Source organism: Procambarus clarkii, chromosome 35 (assembly GCF_040958095.1).
Source record: "Procambarus clarkii isolate CNS0578487 chromosome 35, FALCON_Pclarkii_2.0, whole genome shotgun sequence".
In the NCBI taxonomy this organism is placed as follows: domain Eukaryota; kingdom Metazoa; phylum Arthropoda; class Malacostraca; order Decapoda; family Cambaridae; genus Procambarus; species Procambarus clarkii.
The window spans coordinates 7626665-7654356 of NC_091184.1; the positions used below are offsets into that span (position 1 = coordinate 7626665).

General features: G+C 40.7%; 1 protein-coding gene across 1 annotated transcript in view; it reads left to right on the top strand.

Moving 5' to 3' along the window:
- Nucleotides 1-1308: 1308 nt before the first annotated feature.
- The window catches only part of LOC138371348 (uncharacterized), a 53921-nt gene continuing 27537 nt past the window's right edge, over nucleotides 1309-27692 (top strand). The window contains exon 1 of the mRNA XM_069336136.1: nucleotides 1309-1405. The gene's annotated coding sequence lies outside the window, so the exon portion shown is untranslated. The remainder of the gene's footprint in view (nucleotides 1406-27692) is intronic.

The window sequence follows — 27692 nt, forward strand, 5'->3', positions numbered from 1 at the left end:
TAATTTTTCATTGTTGTTGATCTTAAGTCCCCGTGTTTGAAACTTGGGTTCCCCCTGTAAGCCTGCAGCTGCTTTAGATTCAGCTACTTACAACAAAAGTTCCAAAGTAACACGGGCTATGGTGAGCCCGTAGTGGACTTACCTGGCACAGGAGCGGGGCTATAACTGCCCTGTAAGCCAGCAAGCATTTATTTAATACCAAAGATAGTCCCTTTATACTTAGATTTAATTCCCACACTAACGTCGAAATCTTATCCCATCCTTTTCCGATAACTGGGGATCCATTTTCGGGGTTTATGCCTAGTTGAGGGTATCCTGCTCCACCGTCAATTGAGGAAACTAATCAGTGGGTAGCAGGTGGTGGCGGAGAACTTCAGAGTTGCAGTATAACATAGAAGGGTACAGTATCCTCCAGCCGTGACATCTAAACTGTCAAATGTTTAGATCTTGACGAGGTGAACTATTATAGGCTACACAGCACATACTCTGGTTCCTGTATATAGTTTTACTTAGTAACGACCAGCATTTAACCAGGAAAGTGAGGGTTAAAGGCTAGCCCCCCTTACACCAGTAGAACAGTCCAGGGTCCCGGTAGTACAGTCCAGGGTCCCGGTAGTACAGTCCAGGGTCCTGATAGTACAGTCCAGGGTCCCGGTAGTAGAGTCCATCACAAGTCAACAATTTGGACGATGTCAATCCGGACACTTTCTTCAAAAGGTCAGATGTAACATGAACGAGGAGCAAAGGGTTCAAGCTCAACAAGCCACAATGTAGGACAGAAAACAGGAGAGGCTTCTTCACCCGTATGGTTGTAAACCCGTGGAACAGCCTACCCGCCAAGGAGTAGGTAAGGTAAACACCAAAACTCTACTGGGTTTTAAAATACAGATAGAAAAGATTGAATTGAAATTGAAATTGAAATAAGTTTATTGAGGTAAAATACACACAAAGGGATGAGGTAGCTCAAGCTATTCTCACCCCGTTCAGTACATCGGAAAAGATCATCCAGGCAAATGGGTAGGACCTTTGACAAGCCGCCAACTTCCTGTCCTCGTTGAGGCCACCAGTATTAGTGGCTCTCAGGTTAAACGTCAGCAAAGATCAGTAACCAAAGAAAATGGGAAGAGCACCGTGGCGGGTAAGCGAGCGAGCAAGTGACGTCATCACAACAAAGGTTGCTATAGCCGTCTCCACGACTCGTGAAGTTCGCCTGTCTTAAAGACCTGTGTCCACAATACCCGCCAAATTGTCCCTCTCACAGTACTCTCAGGACACTTGTGACAGTGTAAGTGTGTGGTGAGGCCACACCATTGAGGATATACCACGAGGGAGAGACAAAACTGTTGAAGGAAGGAGTCACTGGCTCCACCTGACCACCTTGTTCCTCGCACTCTCATCATCCTCCGTAAGTTCTTGAGTACTTTCTGCTCCACCATTGTCTTACACCTCAACATGCAATTGTTGGGGTGTGGAAATAGGCCTATGGCAGTGTTGGGGTGTGGACATTGGCCTATCGAATATGATAATTTTTATAATAATAATAATAATAGAGAAAATCTACTGGGACTGTGTGGTGTTGCAAACCCATGACCAAGGCATTGCCAACTGCATACTCTACCACTGTACCACCACTGACTTCCTAAAAGTCTTACAATCAGATTTCTACTGATATCACAGGAAGTCCTGAAGCCAGGCCAAGTTTTACGTAAGGCCCCTAAGCACTCAGGTGAAGGGGTTAAGTATTGTAGTTGAACACCGTATGCCCATCTTCAGATACACAGAAAATCGCACTAAGGAGATATACATCAATGAACGATCCACTGGGGCTGTGAGGTGACACAAACATTGCAGGTTCACATCGCCTCACAGCCCGAGTGAATTTTCTCATTGATGTATATCACGTTAGTGTGATTTTATGTGTAAATAATAATATTAAAAATATTATTATTATTCAAAAGATTGTGTACAAAGAACATAAGAGTAATAAATGAATAATGGCTTTACCATTGTGATCATTGCTGTCTTCTTATATGTGCTATCAATCTGCTGTATGGTGTCTGTTAATCTTGTTTAAATTAACAATCAAGTTGACAATGTAATCAACCAGAGCTTTAATAAACCAATGTGCTTTAATATACTTACTATTCTCTCTCATCTCATTTTTTTTTCTTGCAATGTATGTTATCATTTTATTAATTCTGCTAGAATTTACCTACTTAAAATTAGCTGTTAGGTAATAGTTAGATAATGACCTGCCCGAAACACTGCGCGTACTAGTGGCTTTACAAGATTGTAAATACTATGCTATGTATTCTCTAACACAATGTACCTTCTTGTATATAAATTAAATAAATAAATCAATCCATAAGGGCCGTGAAGAGGGTTCGAACCTACATCAGAGAAGATCCCAGACGCTCCTTAACCACTTAACTGCGCCAACCGAGAATACGCGGTTTGCCAACCGAGAAAGCTCATTTTGATTTTTTCGTACCCATTCTAAATGTGTGCGAGGTTGGTTGTGTACGAAATGGACTCTTAGGACCTCCAGTGAGAGGTAGCCATCTAGGAAAAAATTCCCCTTATGCCCTAGGGCTGCTGGCTGGGTTAGTACCGAGTGACACACGCGCCTCTGGCTCCCAAACACCTGTCCGACGCAAGTTGAAAGATCGTGGTTTGTCGGTGAAATTCAAACCTTAATGTTTAAAGAATATAAGGGTCATAATATTGGTGAAGCTAGACGCAATAGGACCTAACACAAAGATCAGATGCAAGTGATACAGCACCTATGAGGACGATACAGCGAGCGTATCCAGTTGTAGCTCTGAGCGCCACCCTTGCCCATCTATGCTATCTCCAATTTATTTAGATGATACATAGATGAATCGTTTTCTGCATTCATTGATGATGCATCTGATACAAGTAGCATAGATGAGCAGTGTTAGCGGCTTCCATGGTGGTGTTTTCCATAGATATTTTCAAGAATAGCTGAATCTCTTCTTTACTGACGGACACTCTTTGAGGCTGGCTGAATCTCTTCTTGTGTGGGACCTTACAAGGGGATCTTTTCATGACTACCTTACAAATTGATCTTTCCCTGTAATCTTTTCAAGACTACCTTACATTTTACAAGCTTGGCTACATACTACCTACAGGTACTAATGCCAAGGGTGTACATGAGTGCGTTATTTGCAAGCACACAGAACAAAGAAACAGGAAGCGAAAATCTATCTGTACCTGGTGCAACGAGAGCGAAGTCGCACTGTGTACCCTGGACTACTTTGTTGATTATTACTCACTTCCGAAGTACTGAGTGTGTAATACAGTGTGTTACTGTGTAGTGTGTGAAACTGTACATATTGTAATTTTAGTGAATTTTTAACAAGTAATATTGCGACAATAAACATTTATTTTGGACACATTGCTGACACATGTATCACAGTTCCACGGAACATTGTGAACTTTCTACTGTATACATATGGTAAAGAATACAAATATGCATCATATATGATAAAAAAAGCAAATAAATCCGCATTGGAAATACATAAAACAGATAATTGAAAATATATTTGTGCCAACATCTGGTGCTTGAATGGCCCGCGCGACCGTGTCTGGGCGTGTCACGCACGGGCGACCAGCCCCTGATGACATCACAACGCACCTTGTCCACGTCCCCAGAGGCAAAGTAAGAGGAATTTGGTACTTATTTTTACATAGACATGTTCAGGGAAGGGAATTTATCATTTTACGAAGAAAAAAGAATTTTTGGGGAACACTTTATTTCATGCGCACAGGGGGGGAATTTCACAATAAACTTGGCGCAGTATGGTGGTTAATCGACTGAGCTACGACATGGATAAGAATTACAACCAAGAAATCAACTTGACCTACCACGGATCCTGCAGTCTCTCCGAGACACAAACTAGGTTTTTACACAATTCCCCCATGCACCTGAGCTCTATCAATAAGCTTGTTCTACCTCTTCACCCTTACTTCATTATACACTCTCGGACGTAGATTTGAACCCTTGTCATGGCTCTTGTGGATTTGTTTTGTTCATTTCAAACTTGAAATGAAACAAACAAACAAACAAACAAACTCATTTCAAATTTGTTCATATCAAACCTACCCGTAGTATCAAAAATATTTGAAAAAATTATCTACAAACAGCTGTACTCCTACCTCGTAAAACTCGACATACTCGGCCCCTGTCAGTTTGGCTTCCGCTCCCAAGAGAGTACTAACGACGCAATTATTAGTCTCCTTGATATAATTTACTCAGCCCCTGACAAAAATGAGTTTCCGATTGGACTCTTCATTGACCTGAGAAAGGCCTTTGATACTGTTAATCACAACTACCTCTTATGTAAACTGCATCATTATGGAATCCGAGGCCATGCCCTGGATTATATACAATCCTATCCTAGTGATAGACACCAATGTGTAGCCATCAATAATATAACCTCTCCCACTCTACCAATAACCATTGGGGTGCCACTGGGCAGCATCTTGGGATCTCTCCTATTTCTTATATACATCAATGGTCTGCCTGATGTCACCAACATTCTGAATCCTATATTGTTTGCTGATGATACTACCCTCATCTATTCTAACCCCAAAACACATACACTAAATAATGCTGTTAATAATGAACTAAAAAAAAAGTCCACTTATGGATGTCAACCAACAAACTAACACTTAACATAGAAAAGACCTACTACATCTTATTTGGAAGCAAATCAACAAATGCAATTCAGCTTCAGATAGACAATGTTAACATTAATAATAAAAATGATGGAAAGTAACTAAAAGTCTAAAGTCTAAAGTCACATAACTAAGAAAGTCTCTAAACAGTTGGTATACTCTCCAAAATCAAATACTATGTATCTAACTCTGCTCTCATCTCACTATATTATACACCAATCTATCCCTATCTTAATTATGGTATCTGTGCATGGGGTTCAACCACTACAAACCACCTCAGGTCCATCATCCCCCAGCAAAATCTGCTTTCAGAATAATAACAAATTCTGTTTTCAGACAACACTCAGCCCCCTTGTTTAACTCCCTAAACATGCTAAACATAATCTCACTCCACACATTCTCTTGTGTCAACTACATTTACAAACCCTGTTCTTAAATGCAAATCATGTTCTGAAACTCTCCCTGGACAGATGTAATAGGATCCATTATCACCACACCAGAAATAAATATATCTTTGATATTCCCAGAGTCAAACTTAATCTGTGCAAACAATCTTTGCAAATAAACTGACTTAGTCTATGGAACTCACTCCCTAATGAATTGGAAAGCTGTCCAACTTTTGTGTCATTCAAAAACAAAACTAAAATTACCTAATTTCATCTTCATAGTTTTTTACCTTGTTGCTTTAAAATTGCACTGTATCTAGTGCTACCCAATCTCCCAATCTTCATGTACCCAATCCAAACAACTTTACCATTGTGATCATTGCTGTCTTCTTATATGTGCTTTCAATTTGCTGTATGGTGCCTATTAATCTTCGTTTTAATTACCAATCAAGCTGTCAATGCAATCAAACTGAACTTTAATATACCAATGTGCTTTAATATTCCTACTAATCTCTCTCATCTCATTTTTTTTTCTTTCTTGCAATGTATCTGTTATCATTTTATTAATTCCGCTAGAATTTTCCTACTTAAAATTATCTGTTAGATTAAGGACCTGCCCGAAATGTTGCGCGTACTAGTGGCTTTACAAGATTGTAAATACCATGCTATGTATTCTCACAAACCCAATGTACCTTCTTGTATATAAATAACTAAATAAATAAATAAATAAATAAATTTGATGCATCACACTATTGTGATTTCTATGTGTAATAAGAGTATTGTTCAATTGAAGGGACAGCAGTTACACATACTGTACTAATGAAGCCACTATTACGAAAAGTGTTTCGGGCAAAATTAATAGTAATATAGAAATTTTTTAATTAATGTTGTGACGGGGTAAAACACTTAATATTATAAGAGAAGTAAGTTAACAAAATGAGAATGTTCAAGGAAAATAAAAAATTAATACAAAGGTGATACATAAGGATGGCAAGCATTTATTTATTTATTTATATACAAGAAGGTACATTGGGGGTTAAGAGAGAACATAGAAATGAAGTTGATTTTACATTCTTGTAAAGCCATTAGCACGCATAGAGTTTCGGGGAAGTCCTTAAACTAACTGATAATTTTAAGTAGATAATTTACAGTAAAATTGACAAAAAATGTGTACAGGCACTTTACAGCCTTACTTTACAGGTACAGAGTATAGTCAGAGTACTGGCATAGATTATTACATTACGGAGTCAGTAGTTCTAGCAACAGTACAGTAGTTTATTTACATTAATTACAGAATGGAAATACAAGGTGTAATTTAGAACTGCTCCTCATGACATTTTCTTGGAACATATCAGAACATAGAGTAACATAAACACACTATAATTTAAGGTTAATGGGGCCAACACTTACAAATAACCAAGATCATAAAGGACACGAGTAAACACTTTATCAAAGAAATGCATGAAATTAAATGACATTAAATGTAGACAGTAAATGTAGAAATTATATGAGTAATACAGTGTGCCCTCGCTTGAACGAACTATATGGGGGCGTAGCCGATTCATTTCAGCGTGGAATTCATTCCATCAATCCGGCCCCAGCATCCCCCTCCCCCCCCCCAAAAAAAAAAAAAAAAAATTAATAATACATATGCCAGTACACATTTGCCTTTTGAAAAATTTAAATAACCAAGAATTTGAATTGCAATGAAATAAATTGATATTGCACGTTACAGTACTGTACTTACCCTACCAGTTGAGTTTTGTAGTGCAAACTTTGTTAGCCTTAATATCCTGAGAGTGCCACACGTATGAATATAAATTGTTTAAAGAACAGTAACTTTTCTAACAAATGTACATTATACACTACAGTCTGTACATAAAGTACAGACCACTAGAATCACACTACTGCAGTACACTTATATCATAAACTACACTTTGTACATTTAATGTCATTAGAACTGTGCTGTACAGCTCAATTGGTACTCCCAGGTAAGTTATGGCTAGTGCTGGGTGCTGGTCTAGTGGCCTGGGTATCCTCAGCAGGTAATTACCTAAGTGTAGTTACAGGATGAGAGCTACGCTCGTGGTGTCCCGTCTTCCCAGCACTCTTTGTCATATAACGCTTTGAAACTACTGACGGTCTTGGCCTCCACCACCTTCTCCCCTAACTTGTTCCAACCGTCTACCACTCTGTTTGCGAAAGTGAATTTTCTTATATTTCTTCGGCATCTGTGTTTAGCTAGTTTATATCTATGACCTCTTGTTCTTAACGTTCCAGGTCTCAAGAAATCTTCCCTATCGATTTTATCAATTCCTGTTACTATTTTGTATGTAGTGATCATATCACCTCTTTTTCTTCTGTCTTCTAGTTTTGGCATATTTAATGCCTCTATCCTCTCCTCGTAGCTCTTGCCCTTCAGTTCTGGGAGCCACTTAGTAGCATGTCTTTGCACCTTTTCCAGTTTGTTGATGTGCTTCTTAAGATATGGGCACCACACAACTGCTGCATATTCTAGCTTTGGCCTAACAAAAGTCGTGAACAATTTCTTTAGTATATCGCCATCCATGTATTTAACAGCAATTCTGAAGTTAGAAAGCGTAGCATAGACTCCTCGCACAATATTCTTTGTGGTCCTCAGGTGATAGTTTTCTATCTAGAACCACTCCTAGATCTCTTTCTTTATCAGAATTCTTTAAAGATTTCTCACATAATATATAGGTTGTGTGGGATCTATGTTCTCCTATTCCACATTCCATAACATGGCATTTATTAACATTAAATTCCATTTGCCAAGTGGCACTCCATGTACTTTTGTCCAGGTCTTCTTGAAGGGCATGACAATCATCTAAGTTTCTTATCCTTCCTATTATCTTAGCATCATCAGCAAACATGTTCATATAATTCTGTATACCAACTGGTAGATCATTTATGTAGACAATAAACATCACTGGTGCAAGAACTGAACCCTGTGGTACTCCACTTGTGACATTTCTCCAGTCCGATACATTGCCTCTGATCACAGCCCTCATTTTTCTATGTCAGAAAATTTTTCATCCATGTTAGAAGCATACCTGTCACTCCTCCAATATTTTCCAGTTTCCAGAACAACCTCTTATGTGGAACTCTGTCGAAAGCCTTTTTTAGGTCCAGATAGATGCAGTCAACCCAACCATCTCTTTCCTGTAATATCTCTGTTGCTCGATCATAGAAACTGAGTAAATTCGATACACAGGATCTTCCAGATCGAAAACCATACTGTCTGTCTGATATTATATCATTTCTCTCCAGGTGTTCTACCCATTTAGTTTTAGTTATTTTTTTCCAATATTTTGACTATTACACTTGTCAATGATACCGGTCTATAATTAAGGGGGTCTTCTCTGCTTCCACTTTTGTCGATTGGAACTATGTTAGCCTTTTTCCACACATCAGCTACAACTCCTGTATACAGGGATGCCTGAAAAATCAGTTGAAGAGGAATGCTGAGCTCAGGTGCACATTCTCTCAGAACCCATTGTGAAACTCCATCTGGACCAACTGCTTTGTTCTTATTTAGCTCCTTGAGCATTTTTTCCACTTCTTCTCTGGACATCTCTATGTGCTCTATGTTGTTCTCTGGAATTCTTATTGTATCTGGTTCCCTGAAGATTTCATTTTGTACAAACACACTTTGGAACTTTTTGTTTAATGTTTCACACATTTCCTTTTCATTTTCCGTGAATCTATTTCCCATTTTCAACCTCTGAATATTATCCTTTACCTGCAATTTGTTGTTTATGAATTTATAGAACAGACCTGGTTCTGTTTTGCATTTGTCTGCAATCCCTTTTTCAAAATTTCTTTCTGCCTCTCTCCTCACTGCCGTGTAGTTGTTTCTCGCATCTTTGTATTGCTGGTATGTTTGGGGGTTCGGCCTCTTCCTGTATTGATTCCATTTTTGTGTCTTTTGGTCTCTGGCCCTCACGCACGCAAGGTGAGTCCTTGCTAGTGCTGGGTGCTGGTCCAGTTGCCTGGGCATCCTCGGAAGGTGAGTCCTTGCTTGTGCTGGGTGATGGTCCAGTTGCCTGGGCATCCTCGGAAGGTGAGTCCTTGCTAGTGCTGGGTGCTGGTCTAGTTGCCTGGGCATCCTCGGAAGGTGAGTCCTTGCTTGTGATGGGTGCTGGTCCAGTTGCCTGTGAGTCCTTGCTAGTGCTGGGTGCTGGTCCAGTTGCCTGGGTATCCTCGGAAGGTGAGTCCTTGCTAGTGCTGGGTGCTGGTCCAGTGGCCTGGACATCCTTAGAAGGTGTGTCCTTGCTAGTGCTGGTCCAGTGGCCTGTACATCCTTAGAAGGTGTGTTCTTGCTAGTGCTGGGTGCTGGTCCAGTTGCCTGGGCATCCTCAGCAGGTGAGTCCTTGCTAGTGCTGGGTGCTGGTCCAGTTGCCTGGACATTCTCAGGAGGCGAGTCCTTGCTAGTGCTGGTCCAATTGCCTGGGCATCCTCGGATCGTGAGTCCTTGCTAGTGCAGGGTGCTGGTCCTGTAGGCCTACTGTGAAACCGTACCAAAAACTTTTGAATCTTAGTTTGTTTCTTTGTTGTGAGTTTCATTATAATATCTTTCATGTCCTTTAGGTGCTGGTAATAATCTGTCAGTTCTTCATTATCAGTTACAACAACCAAATCAAGCAGATCATTAACCTTTTGCAATGATGCAGCATATGGAATAGGTAACACACTATCATCTTCCTCTTCCACATCCTCATCATTATTACCAGTAACACACTGGATAATCTCATTATCAGTTAATTCAATATAACCTGGATCATCAGCATCATTATCTAACCACTCAGTCACATCAGAAAGTTGCAAATCTTCCTCACCTTCATCTCTGAATGTCTCAAAAATCGCATTATCAAAGCACTCAAAATCATAGTCATCTTCGTCTTTATTCTAACCAGATACCGGACTCAGAATTTTATTCCATGCATTCTTTTATGTGGTGACCTTCAACTCGCTCCATTCCTTGGCCTAGTTGTAAATTGCATCTTTAATTGAATATTTCTTGAAATTTTCTAGTGTTCTACTAACCTTCGTATCCTTATTAGGCATCTCGTCTTCCTCAGAGAGCAGAACTTCCAAAATATCTGAATTCATAGCTCTTTTATAAAGCCTTTGAGAGCATAGATAACCCCTAATCCATGGGCTGTATTACAGATGTAGTGTTTGGTGGTAAAGCCATACATGTTATTTTGCCATCAGGCGATGTTAATTTAGCAATGGGGTGAGCTGGGGCATTGTCAGTCAACAACATTGCCTTTACCTCAGCAGGATGAATTCTACACATATTGATCTGCTGCTTTTTTACTTCTTTACAAAAATGATTCTGGAACCAATCCTCAAAAATAATCTGTGTGAACCAGGCATTTTTTGTGTTGTAGTAGATGACAGGTAATCTGTTCATGCAGTTTTTCAATGCTCTGAGGTTGGCAGATTTCCCAACAATTGCGCACTTTGTTCGGTGACTGCCATTTGCGTTACAGCACAATAATGCTGAAATTCTTTCCTTCTTTACCTTGCAACTAGGAATACTCTTCTCAAGCCTGAAGGTCAAAGTGTTTCTTTGAAGGCATTTCCAGTTAAAGCCTGTTACATCTGCATTGTACACTTAAAACCAGCTTAGATTATTAGATATAATGTGCTGAGAAAGTTTATGCTTATATGCATTAGCACTTCCAACATCTGCACTTAATGCCTCGCCACAAATTTTCTTGTTAATGATGCCATACCTTTCTTTAAATTGACATACCCATTCAGTGCTAGCCTTGAAATTGTTAATGTTTAACTTTACAGCAAGTCTTTCAGCTGCATTTCTAATAGAATCAACTGAAACAGCAATTCCTTTCACACCATGCTGTGTAAACCATTTAAATACAGACGAGTCCAAATCCGTATACTTAGCAGGCCTCAATTTTTCCTGTTGCCTATTGCATCAGTTTGAGCAAAGAATTTCTTAATATTATCCTTCTGCTTTTTTATATCACAAATTGTAGCTTTACCAATGTTGAATTCTTGGGCGAGTCGAGTGACAGAGTATCCACGCTCTGCTTTCTCTGTTAAGTCAACTGTCTGATCAATTGACAAATGTTTTCTCTTTTATTTTATACCTTCAATACCATGAATGCTGCTCTGAGACATCTTGGTAGATTAAATGAGTTCAAACAGTAAAAATTGTTCAAATTTATCACAAAATCCTTCACGCGCGAGCCCGACATTTTTACCCCAGGAAGAGGAGAAGCACATGGTGCCAGCCATCTCATCCAGGCCCAATGCGTTGACATGACCTGTGCTTATTTTATAGGCATACTCAAAATTTAATGTACATATTGACTGTTACAAGTTGTTTTATTTAAAATATTATTATTGTTATAATTAGAGAAATATTGTTAGTTTGAAGTTTTATGCATTTTATACAGTACAGTTCTGTATTAACCCTTAAGCTGTGCATGGCATACATATACAACAGGACCTGATGGCAAAGTTCAATTTCTCAAATTTGCTCTAATGCTTTCCAAGTTTTTGTGCATACTAGCAAATCCTGCAACTTTGTCTAAATGATCATAAACGTAACTTGTAAAGTAAGAAAATAAAAAATAATTATAAAATTGAATATTGAAAACTTCAGATATTGAGATATGCTGCAAAAATATAAACTATCACTAATTGTTCATTTGGTGTTATTATGCTCTCAGAATAGTATATGATCTTCATTTTCATAGATTTAGAATATATGTTTTCAGTTTAGTTTACTGTAAAAAATATCATCAATGTGGCATTTGAATTATGCGCCAAATTTAGAAAAAAAATTGATAACTACAAATGTTCAGGGTTTGTGAAAAATCCATTCTAATAGGATTGTAGAACAGACAACTGTGCACAATATTTGTAAAAATCGTGAGAATCGGTCAGAAACTGAATTTTTTGAAGCTGACTCAAAGTTTTAGAGATAATTGAAGTTAAATTTATCGATAATGAATAAGGTAGTTCTAATTCATTAATTTACTTATATGTTTTAATAAACGTTGTTTGGCATTCGTACTCAAATATGTGAAAGTTGTAGGTCAATATGTGTTGGAATGATGTCAAGAAAAAATACCCCCCCCCCCAAAAAAAAAAAAAAAAACTAAATACTGTATAGGAAAAATTATAATGATTTAGGGGATAAAAATATATATAGTGGCACCTCGATTAACGAGTTTAATCCTTTCTGGCACCGAGCTCGTTATGTGGAAAACTCGTCTTTAGAAACAAATTTCCCCATATAAAATAAAGGAAATAAATTTAATCCGTTCCACTCACAAAAATATCCATACTTGTATGACATTTTATAATGTAAATATAATACTGCACATGTATTTATGAATGTTTTGTTGTACTATTTTCATGTTTACCTTATGAAGAGTCGTTGCTTGCTTGAATGAGACGATGGGGAGGTGGGAAGGAGGAGAGGGGTTATGGTGTGGCAGGAGAATCCACCTCTGAATCAGGGGGGCTCTCTCGGAAATTTCTCCCCACTGGGACCGGATTGTGGTTCACTATCACTGGCTCTTCTTTTCTCTACTTTTCCAAAGAACGTATCTATTGACAATTGCTTTTGTCTTTGTTTTAGGATGTTCCTAAAACGAGTCGGCAAATTGTCATTAAACATGTTCACACACAAGGTTGTCACTGCTTTATCAGGGCAGCTTTTCCAAGAATGCGGTCACCTTTTCAAACATTCCCAACACTTCCCTGATCTCACTGAAAGAGGCAGCATCCTCCCTTACCTCCTACCCCCTTACTAATGGTGCAAATTGTTGATGAGGATCTGCCATACTCCATTGTGAGATCAGTCACACAGACACCACGCTCATGCTTTGCTATAATTTCCTTCTTCAAATCCATAGTAATTGTGTGTTTCTTCCTCTTGACAAGACTATCTTTAACAAGCAGCTTCTTTGGCGACATCTTGCGTTACAAATTGTTTTCACAAAACCACAAAATACTGAAAGAAAAGCACAAATAAATGCAGAGGGATGCTTGTCATGCGCGATACAACAACAACACTGGCGTCGGAGGCGTCCGAGAATTTGTGAGAACCCGCGAGACGCTAGGAAGCACCATGTGGTTTTGCTCGTTAATAGAGGTGAAGCTCGTCAATAGAGACAAATTTGCTGTGAGTGGCTCACTCGTTACTCGAAATGATCTTAGATACAGCCGCTCGTTAATCGAGGTGCCACTGTACTTTATAAAAGTGATAAAGCTCTGATCATCAAAAACCGCCTAAAGAGACAAAGAAAATAGAATTTGAAATCTGTGAAAAACTCAGTCAAAAGAAATTCAAAGTCCCAAGTTCTGCCAGTTGTGACTGATTTATTGGGTGACCAATTTCATTCTATCTTGACATAGTTAGGGATGGGTATGCACTCTCCAGGATGTAGAGGTTACATCAAAATGAGATAATAAACAAGGGAGATAAAAAATATATATATTTTTTGGATATTGGTGAGAGTAACAGATATTAACATTAGGCAATACATTTTTATGATATTTAACAAAATAGAGCATGATAACATACTCATTATTATTGGTATTATGATGCATCACTCAGCAATGCTATACAGGCACCAGCTGCATATCCACTTTGTGGACACTTCTTGCTACTATTCTTCTTCTTTGTACATTGGACAAGTGTTTGCATCTCTTTATTACTGCATTATCCCTCAGTTCCAGTTAATAGGAGCTGTTCTCCTTATCAACAAAATGTTCTCCTTTTAAAAAAAAATTGTCTAAAATACATTTTTGAAAATATTAGGATGAAACTTGCATGACGCTTATGCCAATAAGTTGGAGATTTGTCTAACATTTAATATTAATTTTCACATAATTCAAATATTTTTTGCCCAGCCCCAGCTTTTACAGCCCAGGCTGTAGCAGCTTTAGGGTTAATGCACGTGGCTTGTATTACGTAGGCTGTTAGAGAGGGAGGGGAGGCAGCCGAGAACCCGCCCATACCCCTTCCCCTTTCCTGCCCCACCCTCCTTACTCCTGCCCACCCTCCATACTCCTGTCCACCCTCCTTACTCCTGCCCACCCTCCTTACTCCTGCCCTCCCTCCATACTCCTGCCCATCCTCCTTACTCCTGCCCACCCTCCTTACTCCTGCCCACCCTCCTTACTCCTGCCCACCCTCCTTACTCCTGCCCATCCTCCATACTCCTGCCCACCCTCCTTACTCCTGCCCACCCTCCTTACTCCTGCCCACCCTCCTTACTCCTGCCCACCCTCCTTACTCCTGCCCACCCTCCATACTCCTGCCCACCCTCCTTACTCCTGCCCACCCTCCATACTTCTGCCCACCCTCCTTACTCCTGCCCACCCTCCATACTCCTGCCCTCTCTCCATACTCCTGCCCATCCTCCTTACTCCTGCCCACCCTCCTTACTCCTGCCCACCCTCCATACTCCTGTCCACCCTCCTTACTCCTACCCACCCTCCTTACTCCTACCCACCCTCCATACTCCTGCCCACCCTCCTTACTCCTGCCCACCCGCCTTATTCCTGCCCACCTTTCTTACTTCTGCCCACCCTCCATACTCCTGTCCACCCTCCATACTCCTGCCCACCCTCCATACTCCTGCCCACCCTCCTTACTCCTGCCCACCCTCCATACTCCTGCCCACCCTCCTTACTCCTGCCCACCCTCCTTACTCCTGCCCACCCTCCATACTCCTGCCCACCCTCCTTACTCCTGCCCACCCTCCTTACTCCTGCCCACCCTCCATACTCTTGCCCACCCTCCTTACTCCTGCCCACCCTCCTTACTTTTGCTCAAAGTACAATACCTAAAAAATATTATTAAATTTTTCTAAAAATGTACTATGTTTTGGTGGGAAAAATTTAGTCATAGAAACCTTAAATTTGTTTTATTTTGCCTAATAGGTAATACTGCTTCCATCTCTGCTCGGCTCCCAAGGACGATAGCAGACACAACTTCTGCCCATTAATGATGGTAAGGACAGTTTTATTCTTACTGTACTACCAGTGTGTGTGTGTGTATCATATTGTTATTAACTAGTGATGGTAAGTATATTTATTATGTTGCCATTAACTAGTGATGCTGAGCGTATTAACCCTTTAAGTGCGCAACACATCATATGATGGGTTAAGTGACTTGCAGTAACTTGTGCTCCACATCATATGATGCATTGGAGTACCGCGCAAGATTTGAAAGGCGCGCGGGTAGAGGGGACTCCCATACGCTGCTTAGGGGTTATAGTAAACAGACACCATTTTGTAAAAAAAAATCCAGCTCACGCTACCATCGCGTGGGAGGCATCAGTTACCCAGCAGCCACCATGTCGAGCGCACGGCCGAACGCTTATCGGGCGCGCACCACGCAATCACTCGTCCAAGAGCAAATAACCAGTGAATTATTTTCTGATGGTGAGGAAAGTAATTTTGATAACTGATATTGATAAAGACTACACACAATTGACCGATGATAGTAGCACTGACAGTGAAAATGAGATACAGCCGCCTCCCATGGCGAGGCCTATACTGTATGCTCACCCATACCACTTAGCCCAGTGTCTACTCCAATTCACCCTCGACCACACAGTTCATGTGATTATTTAGAGTCTGAGGATATTTTCGGTAACAAGTCAGAGGAAGGTGACTCTTTTTCTGGTTTTAGTGAAGTGGAATCAGAACATAGTGTTACCGAGCCTGGTGCCAGTACCAGTGGTGTTACTGGGCAAGAATTTGTTACGTCAGCAGTGTCTCGCCCAGCCAAGCGCCGCCGCATGGAACACGCCGCCGAGGCACCAAGAGTAGTGTAGTGATGGTGATGTTCTCGGGTAGTGTACTCACCTAGTTGTGCTTGCGGGGGATGAGCTCTGGCTCTTTGGTCCCGCCTCTCAACTGTCAATCAACAGGTGTACAGGTTCCTGAGCCTATTGGGCTCTATCATATCTACACTTGAAACTGTGTATGGAGTCAGCCTCCACCATATCACTTCCTAATGCATTCCATTTGTCAACCACTCTGACACTAAAAAAGTTCTTTCTAATATATCTGTGGCTCATTTGGGCACTCAGTTTCCACCTGTGTCCCCTAGTGCGTGTGCCCCTTGTGTTAAACAGCCTGTCTTTATCAACCCTGTCGATTCCCTTGAGAATCTTGAATGTGGTGACCATGTCCCCCCTAACTCTTCTGTCTTCCAACGAAGTGAGGTTTAATTCCCGTAGTCTCTCCTCGTAGCTAATACCTCTCAGCTCGGGTACTAGTCTGGTGGCAAACCTTTGAACCTTTTCCATTTTAGTCTTATGCTTGACTAGATATGGACTCCATGCTGGAGCCGCATACTCCAGGATTGGTCTGACATATGCGGTATATAATGTTCTGAAAGATTCCTTACACAAGTTTCTAAAGGCCGTTCTTATGTTAGCCAACCTGGCATATGCTGCTGATGTTATCCTCTTGATATGAGCTTCAGGGGACAGGTCTGGCGTGATATCAACCCCCAGGTCTTTCTCTCTGACTCTTGAAGTATTTCATCTCCCAAATGGTACCTTGTATCTGGTTTCCTGCTTCCTACCCCTATCTTCATTACATTACATTTGCTTGGGTTAAACTCTAGCAGCCATTTGTTCGACCATTCCTGCAGCTTGTCCAGGTCTTCTTGAAGCCTCAAACTGTCCTCCTCTGTCTTAATCCTTCTCATAATTTTGGCGTCGTCAGCAAACATTGAGAGGAATGAGTCTATACCCTCTGGGAGATCATTTACGTATATCAGAAACAGGATAGGTCTAAGTACAGAGCCCTGTGGGACTCCACTGGTGACTTCACGCCAGTCTGAGGTCTCACCCCTCACTGTAACTCTCTGCTTTCTATTGTTTAGGTACTCCCTTATCCACTGGAGCGCGCTACCAGTTACTCCTGCCTGTTTCTCCAGCTTATGCATCAACCTTTTATGGGGTACTGTGTAGTGTGGTGATGTTCACGTGCTTCCACTGTGCGTAAAACTGTGCGTAAACGGGCTTCAGCTCCTGGTCCGCTGTGTACATCACTTCCTCGCCGTCGTGCCCCTGTTGCGTCTCGCAGGACACCAGGTGTACTAGTGTGGAGTGATGGTGCTGGTTTTATTCCTCGAATTCCTGCCTTTGACAATAAAGATGGGATTACCGAGCTTTTTCCTGATAATGGAGAGGATATGAGTGAATTTTACACTCATATCCTATTTTATTTTACACCATTCTATGATGAGCCGCTCATGGAATATATTGTACACCAAACGAACCTTCATGCGGCTCATCTCATTAGAAGAGAGATAACAGAATTTTCATGATTGCAACATTGGAAAACCACCAATGTAGGTGAAATGTATGTGTTTTAGCAATATGTATGTTGATGAAGCACTGTGTCAAACACGCTATCACAGATTACTGGAGCAAAGATCTGACTATTTCAACACCTTTCTTAGGGAAATATATATCCCGAGATAGGTTTCAGATACTCCTCAGGTGTCTGCATTTTGCAATGTAATGAGGACCGGACAGAGGATGATAGACTTTGGCGAGTGATGCACTATATGAATGAAGTGATTGATAAGTTCAGAGATTTTTACGTACCAGCACAGAAGCTGGTGATTGACGAATCCTTTGTGCTTTTCAAAGGATATGTTTCATTCAAGCAGTATATTCCCTCCAAACAAAACAGATTTGGATTGAAATTCTTTGTACTGTGTGACTGTGAAACAGGATATGTGTTACACATGATTCTGTATTCAGCTAGTGATGTAGACATTCCCGGTAACGACGAACATGGTTTCTCGGGTAGTGTGGTGAAGTCACTGATGGCACCATGGATGAACAAGGGCCACATCTTATACACAGATAATTACTATACAAGTCCATTGCTAACTAAGTTTTTGGTTGAAAATAGAACTGGATTGGTTGGCACAGTAAAGGCACGAAGGAGGGAAATGCCAGTGTTTGACGGTAGACTCTCAGTTGGTGAGTGCCAGTTACGGAAATGTGATCAAATACTCTCGGTTCGGTGGAAAGACAAGAGAGAAGTGAACATGCTGACAACCATTCATGAGGGTACAATGTTGAACAGTGGCAAGGTGAACTGTGTAACGAAAGAACCAGTATATAAGCCAGATTGTGTTCTTGACTATACTGTAATATCAACATGCGTTTGATTAATAAGGCTAACATGATGGTTGGCACTATCGAGTGTGTGCGGAAAACATTGAAATGGACGAAAAAAGATTTTTTCCATCATGTTGACATGAGCATGTTGAACTGCTATAATATGTATCTGGTGAAAACTGGACGTAAACCTAGTTTCCGTGCGTTTGCTTTTACACTTGCAACACAGTTATTAGCAAAGCTTGGTAAAGATGTCCCTGGCATGCAAAGACCAATCATGAACCCAATGTTGCAGCATGCTGTAACACCCACGCTTGCTCACATGGAGGCCTTTCAGCAACACAGACTAAAACATTTGCCACCAGCTGGAAAGCGTGCAATAGGCCAACATGAATGCCTAGTATGTAAAACAACAAAAAGGAGAGTACAGAAACGTAAAGTGGTGCAAACATGGTGTGAAGCGTGTGCAGTTCCATTGTGTGCTGTCGACTGCTTCAACGACTACCACTCTCTCTAAGAATTCTAAATGTGCAATAATAGTGCAAAAGCCTGTACATAGTGCATGCTTGTGTGTACATATAATAATGAACATTGTGATACATAATATAATGGCATAATGGAAAACATTTGTGTGCACATGTGTATACTCGATGTATGTAACATTTATTGACAATGACTGTGATGTAACATTATGTGCAACACAATTGTGACTAATATTGCTAATAAAATAGGCCTAAACACTGTAAATAATGCCGCGAAAATAAATTCGTGGCAACTCTGGCTGCTTGAAGACCGCGCGCGACGCCTCTGGGACACACCGTGCATGAGCGATCATGCATGGTGTGACGTCATCTCCCATCTTGTCGGCTCAATTACGTCGTCGGTAAGTTCAATTGAATTTTTTGTTCTCATGGTCAGGGAACACGACTTAACAGGTTGGGAAGAAAAATTTTTTTTTTTTTTTTTGGTATGCGCCTGTGGGTGACAAATGCTAAATAGCCCGGAGCCACACAAGGGTTATTCTTGGTGTTTTCATTACCCAGTGATGGTGAGTGTATTCATCATATTGGCATTACCCAGTGATGTTGATTGTATTAGTCATGGTATTATTCACCAGTTTTGTTGAGTGTATTAACCCTCTGAAATGCATTAGCGCCTAATTTCGCTCGATCAAGGGGTGCGCATAACACCTTAACCACTGCTCTGTGCCAAACGACAAATGCTTTTCGCCAATAACTGTCCCCACCGACAAAAGTTTTTTTTTTGTACACGGTCAAAACACGCTCGCGGTAGGTTGGATACAAAATGAACTCTTGGGAGGGGAGGACCAGTGAGAGGCAGCTTTCTTTGAAAAAAATTCTTAGAATGTCCTAGGGCTGCTCGCTGGGTTAGTATTGAGTGAGTAACCATGGGGTGGTGCACACGCCTCTGGCTCCCAAACACCTGTCCGACGCAGTGTTGAAAGATCGCTCTCTGTCGGTGAAATTCAGACCTTATAGCTTAAAGAACATAAAGGTCATGATATTGATGAAGCTAGGCGCAATAAGGACCTAACACAAAGGTCGGATGCAAGTTATACCACACCTATTAGGATGATACAGCGAGCGTATCCAGTTGTAGCTGTGAACGCCACCCATGCCCACCTATGCCATCTCCAATTTATATAAGGGATACATAGATGAATCGTTTTCTGGGTTCAGTGATGATGCATCTGATACAAGTAGCATAGATGAACAGTGTTAGCGGTTTCCATGGTGGTGTTTTCCATAGATATTTTCAAGATTAGCTGAATCTCTTCCAGAATGGCTGAATCTCTTCTAGATTGACTGACACTTGCTGTAAATGACTGAATCTTCCAGTCAGGGACCTTACAAAGCAATATTTTCAAGACTACCTTATGCATTACGAGCTTGGCTACATACCACTTTGTAACACGGATTTGGGTTTCTCTCTCTCTACTTCTCTTCCTTCTTTGCCCTCTACCCGTATTTTTACTTTTTATTCTCTACCAAGGGACTCCAAAACTTTTACCAAAGCCAACTCCACGCCACGTGGTCCTAAGACGATTGACCGACTTAGGATTCTACACCCAGTATGACGTGACCTAGGCTCTGAGCAAAACCCTAGAGTCGCCTCTACGCTGCCACCACCAGACCAGTAACACAAGAGCAATGATCGAGGTCTGGATCGATCACGCTAATTAATCAACCTAGGGGCTTGATCCCCACTATATACGATGACCTTGAGTGTGGAATAAATTACACGGTAATGATAATTCCGATTCGATGTTAGAATCGGCGCCCAATCCAACTTTACCTCGTGTGGACCACGTGACCAGGACAAGTTTACACATAAAACACATGGAAATAATGAAATGCAAAATATTAACAAATTTAATTTATTAAAAGAAAACTAAAACAAAATCTAAATATGTTCACTCCCTGTCACTTTAACACTCCCTACTTGACCTGAGTGGCAAATGAGAAGACTATCCCTATAATTAACAATAGCAACTATACCTTGGGCGACCACAGCTCTAGATGTTTGGCTGGTCTTGGGGAGAGGTAAGATGGTTGGCCTCTTATCCCAGCTGCTCCCGTTTCCACACTGATCTCTCCCTTGTCTGGTCTACCCCAGACAGACCATTGTAACCTTCCGCCTAGTCAAAGTTTCACAAAGTTACTAGCAAGGTTTAAGTTATAACAATTAACCTCTGTTGTACTTAATTGATCCAGACTGGTTGAATTATTTTACTGAAATTAAATTACACAAGCCTCTAACGGCAGAGCTGTTCCCGATCACAAAGATGGTTATTAAAACTTTGAGAAATAGTAGACCTGTCAACCCCTGATGACCTATGACCGCCGGTCACTCCGCCTTACAAGTTAGATCTGATTCGTGACGTCACTGATGGTGACTTAAACTCAATAATTAGAATACTCTTGATATTGTACCCAGTACTATTATACAATACAATTTTAATGCAAAATGAATAAAGGCTAATTTCTCTAAATTACTGAATACTATAGGATGGTTCATTATACAAAATTATGAACAAAGATGCCCGCCATTTGTGACTCAGACCTGCTAATTCCCAGGGGACTGGGCGTTGTTGAGAGGTCAGGTCCCTACTCGAACTTCAGGAACCTTCTGGAATAATTCTTACAACAGCCTAGTTTGTTACAACTTACAAGTACTAAAGCCAAGGGTGTACGTGAGTGCGTTATTTGCAAGCACACAGAACAAAGAAACAGCGAAAATCTATCAGTACCTGGTGCAACGAGAGCGAAGTCGCGCTTTGTACCATGGACTACTTCATTGATTATTACTCACTTCCAAAGTACTGATTGTGTAATACAGTGTGTTAGTGTGTAAATAGTGTGTGAAACTATACATATTGTAATCTTAGTGAATTTTTAGCAAGTAATATTGCAACAATAAACATTGTGGATACATTACTGACACACAGTATCACAGTTCCATGGAACATTATGAACGTTCTGTTGTATACATATTGTAAATAACAAAAATATGCATCATATACAATAAAAAAACTAATAAAACAGCATTGGAAATACATAGAACAAATAATTGAAAATATATTTGTGGCAACTCACAATGCTTGAATGGCCTGCACGCTTGTTTCTGGGAGTTTCTGGTACGGGCGACCAGCCATGATGACGTCACAGCGCACCTTGTCCACGTCCCCACTGCCAAAGTAAGTGGAATTTTGTATTTATTTTTACATAGACATGTTCAGGGTTAAAAAAGCATTTTTTGGGGAACACTTGATTTCATGCGCATGGGGAATGTCACAATAAACTCGGCGCATCACAGTGGTTAAGGCACTCGTAGATATATTGTAGGGTTCAAAACTTGGGTACAAGATGGATTCCTGAGGTGTTTGCCAGCTTGAAAAAAATTCCCAGCATTCCCCATGGTTGTGGGCAAGCTCATATTCAAGGTAGCAACCATTTTGTATGTATCTGTTTGTATATTGAGCTCCCAGTCTCTAGTTGGTCATGTTTTTGAGAAAACACTCTCTGATGTTGAAATACAGGGCATATTGCTTGAAGATGAGCATGCCAGTGATTTTGATAACTCAAATCTGGAAAAAGACCTAAGACAGGTGTCTGATACTAGTGATACAGATATTGAAGTGAACGCTGTGGAGAGTATGTACAGTACACAGCTCTCACAGCCCTGCCATGCCGGCCTAGGTCATCACCATCAGTGGAACAACACAAATGAATTTTTGTATGTTCTCCTGAACATTTAGCGCCAAATGCAATTTGTTCGGATTATCCGGGAATGCTTTAGAGTAGGGTTCGTTAGAGTGAGGATGCACTGTAATTGAATCACTAATATGCTCACAATACTTTTTGAGTATAGCGATGGATCACATTTTATTATATAAATATATCACACTACACACTATTGAATAATATTACTCGAAAAAAAAACAGAAAAAAAAATCAAAGACATTGAAATAATTAAGTAATAATATTTTTGTGGCAACTCCCGCCTGACAGCTCGGGTGGAGCTGACTGCCTCCGATGATTACTCTGTCAACGCCTCACTTTTGCCAGACTTCCTCGCCCTATTGTGGTCAAAATATGTCACAAATTATTTTCTATTTTTCCCATGATCAGGAAACACACATGAACACTTTTATAACTTTTTCTTCAACACGTGTTGCAGGCTAAAATCGCAAGAGAGCAGCTCAAGGGTTAACAAAAACCAACTAATAATATCAGGGGTTTCGCGGCCTGATGAGGGTATCGACATCATAAAACCAAAACACGCCGAGTCCCTGATGAAGGTAATGCCATCATCAATTAATGCATTTTTAAAAATCCCATTTATTGTCCGAATATTATGGGACTGGTTTTAAATGTGCCCCTTTATATTGTGAACAGTTTGATAGCAAAATGAATGACGTAGCATGAAAATTGAGGTTAGAAAGCTGAAAAGAGTACAGTTCATCCTCACTAACGAACCCCGTTCTAGCGAATTCCCAGAAGATCCGAACAAATTGAATTAGGTACTAAATGTTCAGTGGAACATACAAATGTTTGATTAAGCGAAGATTGTTCATCCAAGCAGTCACCGAGACCGAGCGTCGGAGGTGGCTGTCATCATCTATGATTCGCCAAAGTGTAAACAGTTATACAGTGTTTTATTATGCTTACCCATTGTTTCTAGGGATAAATGGTTGAAGGATGATAAAATGGTATCAAGGGTCATTGGTGAGAGTTGTTGTCAGGGGGGGCAAGTGGTGTCAGTAGTTAGGGTTTATTGTTAGGGGGGGCAGGTGGTGTAAGTTATTCTCATGGAAGGCAGGTTGTCAGTGGTGTAAGTTGTCAGGGAAGCTGGAGTAATAGTGGTGTCAGGGGAGGCAGGTTGTGTCAGTGGAGAGCTCTGGCTCGAGTTATCATGTAAATGGCAACACGTGGCTGGCGCCTCCATGCTCCACCTTGATAGTTCACTCACTGTCTGCTTTTCACCAAATTAGCTGAGAAAATGTTACCATTTCAGTTGTTTGCAACACAAAGCTCTATCATATTCCATAGTCAAAATTAACAATTTATAATAAATTGTGGTGTCAGTGGTGAGAGGATGTATTAGGGGGTGGAAAGGCGTCAGAGAAGGAGGGTGAGTAGAGACACCAGCTGACTGCTACAGCACGTGCCTGCCTCGATACTAAGCTCACTTGCTGCTTTTGACAAAATTAGGAGAGAAAATTTTACCATTTCAGTGGTTTGTAATGCATCGCTCTACCATATTCCGTAGTCAAAATGAAGAATTCATAATAATGTGTGGGGTCAGTGGTGAGGGGATGTATTGGGGGGGGGGGAGGGAGGGGTAAGGAGGCGGCTAGCCTCTATGCAGTCAACATTGGGTCGAGTTTCGTCGAGGTCTGGGTTCAAGGTCTGGCCTGAGGCCTGGTCTGGCTCAAGGCCTGTCAGTCTGGCTGCCACCCTCCCCCCCTCACTCCTATACCGCCAACATGCTACAACCCCTCCCCCTTCCTCTCCCGCACCTGACTACCAGCGGCCGGCCCTGACCCTCCTTCCCCTACCACCGGGGGCCGCCAACCACCCCTCCTCCTCTCTTCAGTTTGTTGAGAAAATTATATGATTTTGCTTTTTTGGATTCAATAATGCTCATATATGTAGAATTTTTAATCCAAATTGTTTGTAAGTGATTGTTCTATCAAATGCCATAGTGAAAATGAAGACTTCATAATAAATGAATTGTTTATGAATATTTATGTAGACTGATACAGTTGGCTTATGGAAATCCTGGCCATTACATCATATTTGCAGCCACCAATAACAGTCACATAGTTTTGATTTTAATATGGAATTGTTTACAATTGATTGTTCTATCATGTGCCATGTTCAAAATGATAAATACATAATAAATAGATTTTCTGTGATTTTTTGTTTTGTTGATAGTGGATGTAGGACCTTTGTTATTTTCACATGAAGGGGAGGGACAGCCTGGGGCTGACGGGTAGAACGAATTCTGCAGTGAAACGAATCGGCCTCGCCTCGTTCGAGTGAGGTCACACTGTATAAATATTTAAGTGTGGTTTGTGCGCTCACGGCCAATGCTCAGCCTTCGTTGCAGTGTGTGCCAGGTCGCTTGCCAGGCCAGCAAAAGAGTTAATCTTCCTTGGAGATTTCAATTTACCGAGTCTAAGATGGAGAATGGCAAACACAATTAGCATAGCAAGGAATGACCCGGGAAATCATAGGAAATAGTTAATAGAAATCAATCGGAAATAGTTCTCTAACCACAGGTTAGAGAACTTTTGAGATTCTGTGACAAATTCTCGCTCAATCAACAGATTACAGAACCAACTAGGAACGAAAACACACTAGACTTGTTTTCTAGTGTGTTTTTGTTGTTTTCTAGTTTTCTAGACTTGTTTTCTAGTTCATCATTAGTTCACAAACAATGATGAACTAATCAGAGACATCACAATCTCAGATACTTCATACTCAGGCCATAAGCTCATTGAAGTGCGAACTAGCATAAATAATGGTAGTAGGTCTAAGAGACCCAACAAGCGAGAAGGAATATTCAATCAATTCAATTTTAACAATAAGAGGATCGACTGGGAAAAAATAAATGTAGACCTTGCAACCATTCAATGGGAGACAGTCATAAACGACAAAACTCCCACACAGGGAATAGCTCAACTGACAGCTGAAGCTTACAAGGTCTGCTTGAAGCACGTGCCTGTGAGGAGGGGCAGAAAGAGGACCACTCTAGAAAGAGAACGCAGACAACTCTACAGGAGAAGGAAAAAAATAACGGAAATGCTTCGGCAGACACAACTATCAGAAGCAAAAAAAATAAGCCTAAGCAGGGAGATCGAAGAAATAGAACAAACGTTGAAGCGATCATATGAGTCTGAGGAAATGGAATTGGAACAGAAAGCTATACAAGAGATAAGGAAAAATCCGAAATATTTTTTCACATACGCAAAACCAAAATCAAAAACCTCTACCAGTATTGGACCGTTAATTACAAATGAAGGTACGTACACAGAGGACAACAAAGAGATTAGTGAAATTCTAAGACGCCAGTATGAGGCTATGTTTAGCACACCAATAAACAACATGAAAGTTGATGACCCAGACAGCTTCTTTATGAATGACATTCAAGCTGCAGATAATATAACGGATATTACCACAAACTCGAAAGACTTTGAAAGAGAAATTGACAATATGCCTATGCACTCAGCTCCTGGGCCTGACTCATGGAATTCAATATTCATAAAGAAATGTAAAGTACCAGTAGCGAGAGCACTCAGCGTAATTTGGAGAAAGAGCCTGGATACAGGGGACATACCAGCAGCACTTAAATCTGCAGATATAGCTCCGTTGCACAAGGTGGGGGGGAGTAAAGCCTTGGCAAAAAATTATAGGCCAGTTGCACTAACATCACACATAATAAAAGTGTTTAAAACGTTTGTATATAGGGTAATAACACCACAAACAGTATTGTTGGGGTGAAACTTTAGTGCGTCTGACCTTGAATGTGTGAAGGAAGCAGCCGCCACCTGACTGTGTGTAGTGACGTCTCTTAGTGCCTGAACTAACTATATCAACTTAGTTGTACAGTTGTAGTGAACAAAACATGTAGATACTTACATATAACATCTGTATATAGTGAATAAAATCAAAAACAGTATTGTGGGAGGAGAATGTGGGTGAGGGAGGGAGGAAGTAGCAGCCAGAGGCGGGCTGCCACTGGTTGCCACTGCCACTCAGCATGCCAACTTAGTGGTTCGTTATGGTGAACACGAATGTAGATACTTATATGTAACGTCTGTATATAGTGAATAAAAGCAAAAACAGTATGGTGGGAGGAGAATGTGGGCGAGTGAGTGGCTGGCTGGTGTGTGGCGGTCACTCCTCGTTGCTTTTTGACTCATATTAGCGACTTAATGGTACGTTATGGTGAACAAAACATGCAGATATTTATATATAACCTGTGTATATAGTGTAATAATCGACAAAGTATTTGTTCACTGTTTGATGAACATAATAATTGAATCAACAATATGCACACTATATTTTTGAGTACAGCGATGATTCACTCATTTTATTATATAAATATATCACACTACACACTATTGAATAATATTACAGCAAAAATACTATGAAAAATCAATCAGAGACATTGAAATAATTAGGTAATTATCTCTTTGTGGCCACTCCTGCCTGACAGCTGGCGAGCAACAGACCGCTTGGGACGCACGCTGAGTCAGCGCCTGTTTTTTGCCAGACTTCCCGCCCTATAGCGGGCAATATATGCCACTTACGATATTTTTATTATTTTTCCCATGATCAGAGAACACAAATTAACAGGTTTAAAAGAAAAAATAATTATTTTTTTGTATGCGCCTGTGGGTGACAAATGCTAAATAACTTTGAGCCACACAAGGGGTTAAACATAATACAGGGTACATAACACAATCAAATTTGCCCATAGTAGGTAAGCACCATGTAAAGAATTTGGGAATAATGATGTCTAACGACCTAATGTTTAGGGAGCATAACCAAGCAAATATTGCGTCAGCCAGAAAAATGATGGATTACGAGAACTTTCAAATCCAGGGATCCCATCACAATGGTTGTGCTCTTCAAATAACTTGTGTTGTCGCATCATGAGTACTGCTCAGTACTCACTTTACCCTTCAGAGCAGGAGAGATTGCAGAAATAGAGGGAGTACAGAGAACATATACGGCATACATAGACCCGATAAAGCACCTAAATTATTGGGATCGTCTCAAAGCCCCCCAAATGTACTCACTAGAAAGTCGACGAGAGAGATATCAAATAATATACATATGGAAAATACTAGAGGGCCAGGTTCCAAATCTACACTGTAAAATAATAACATACTGGAGTG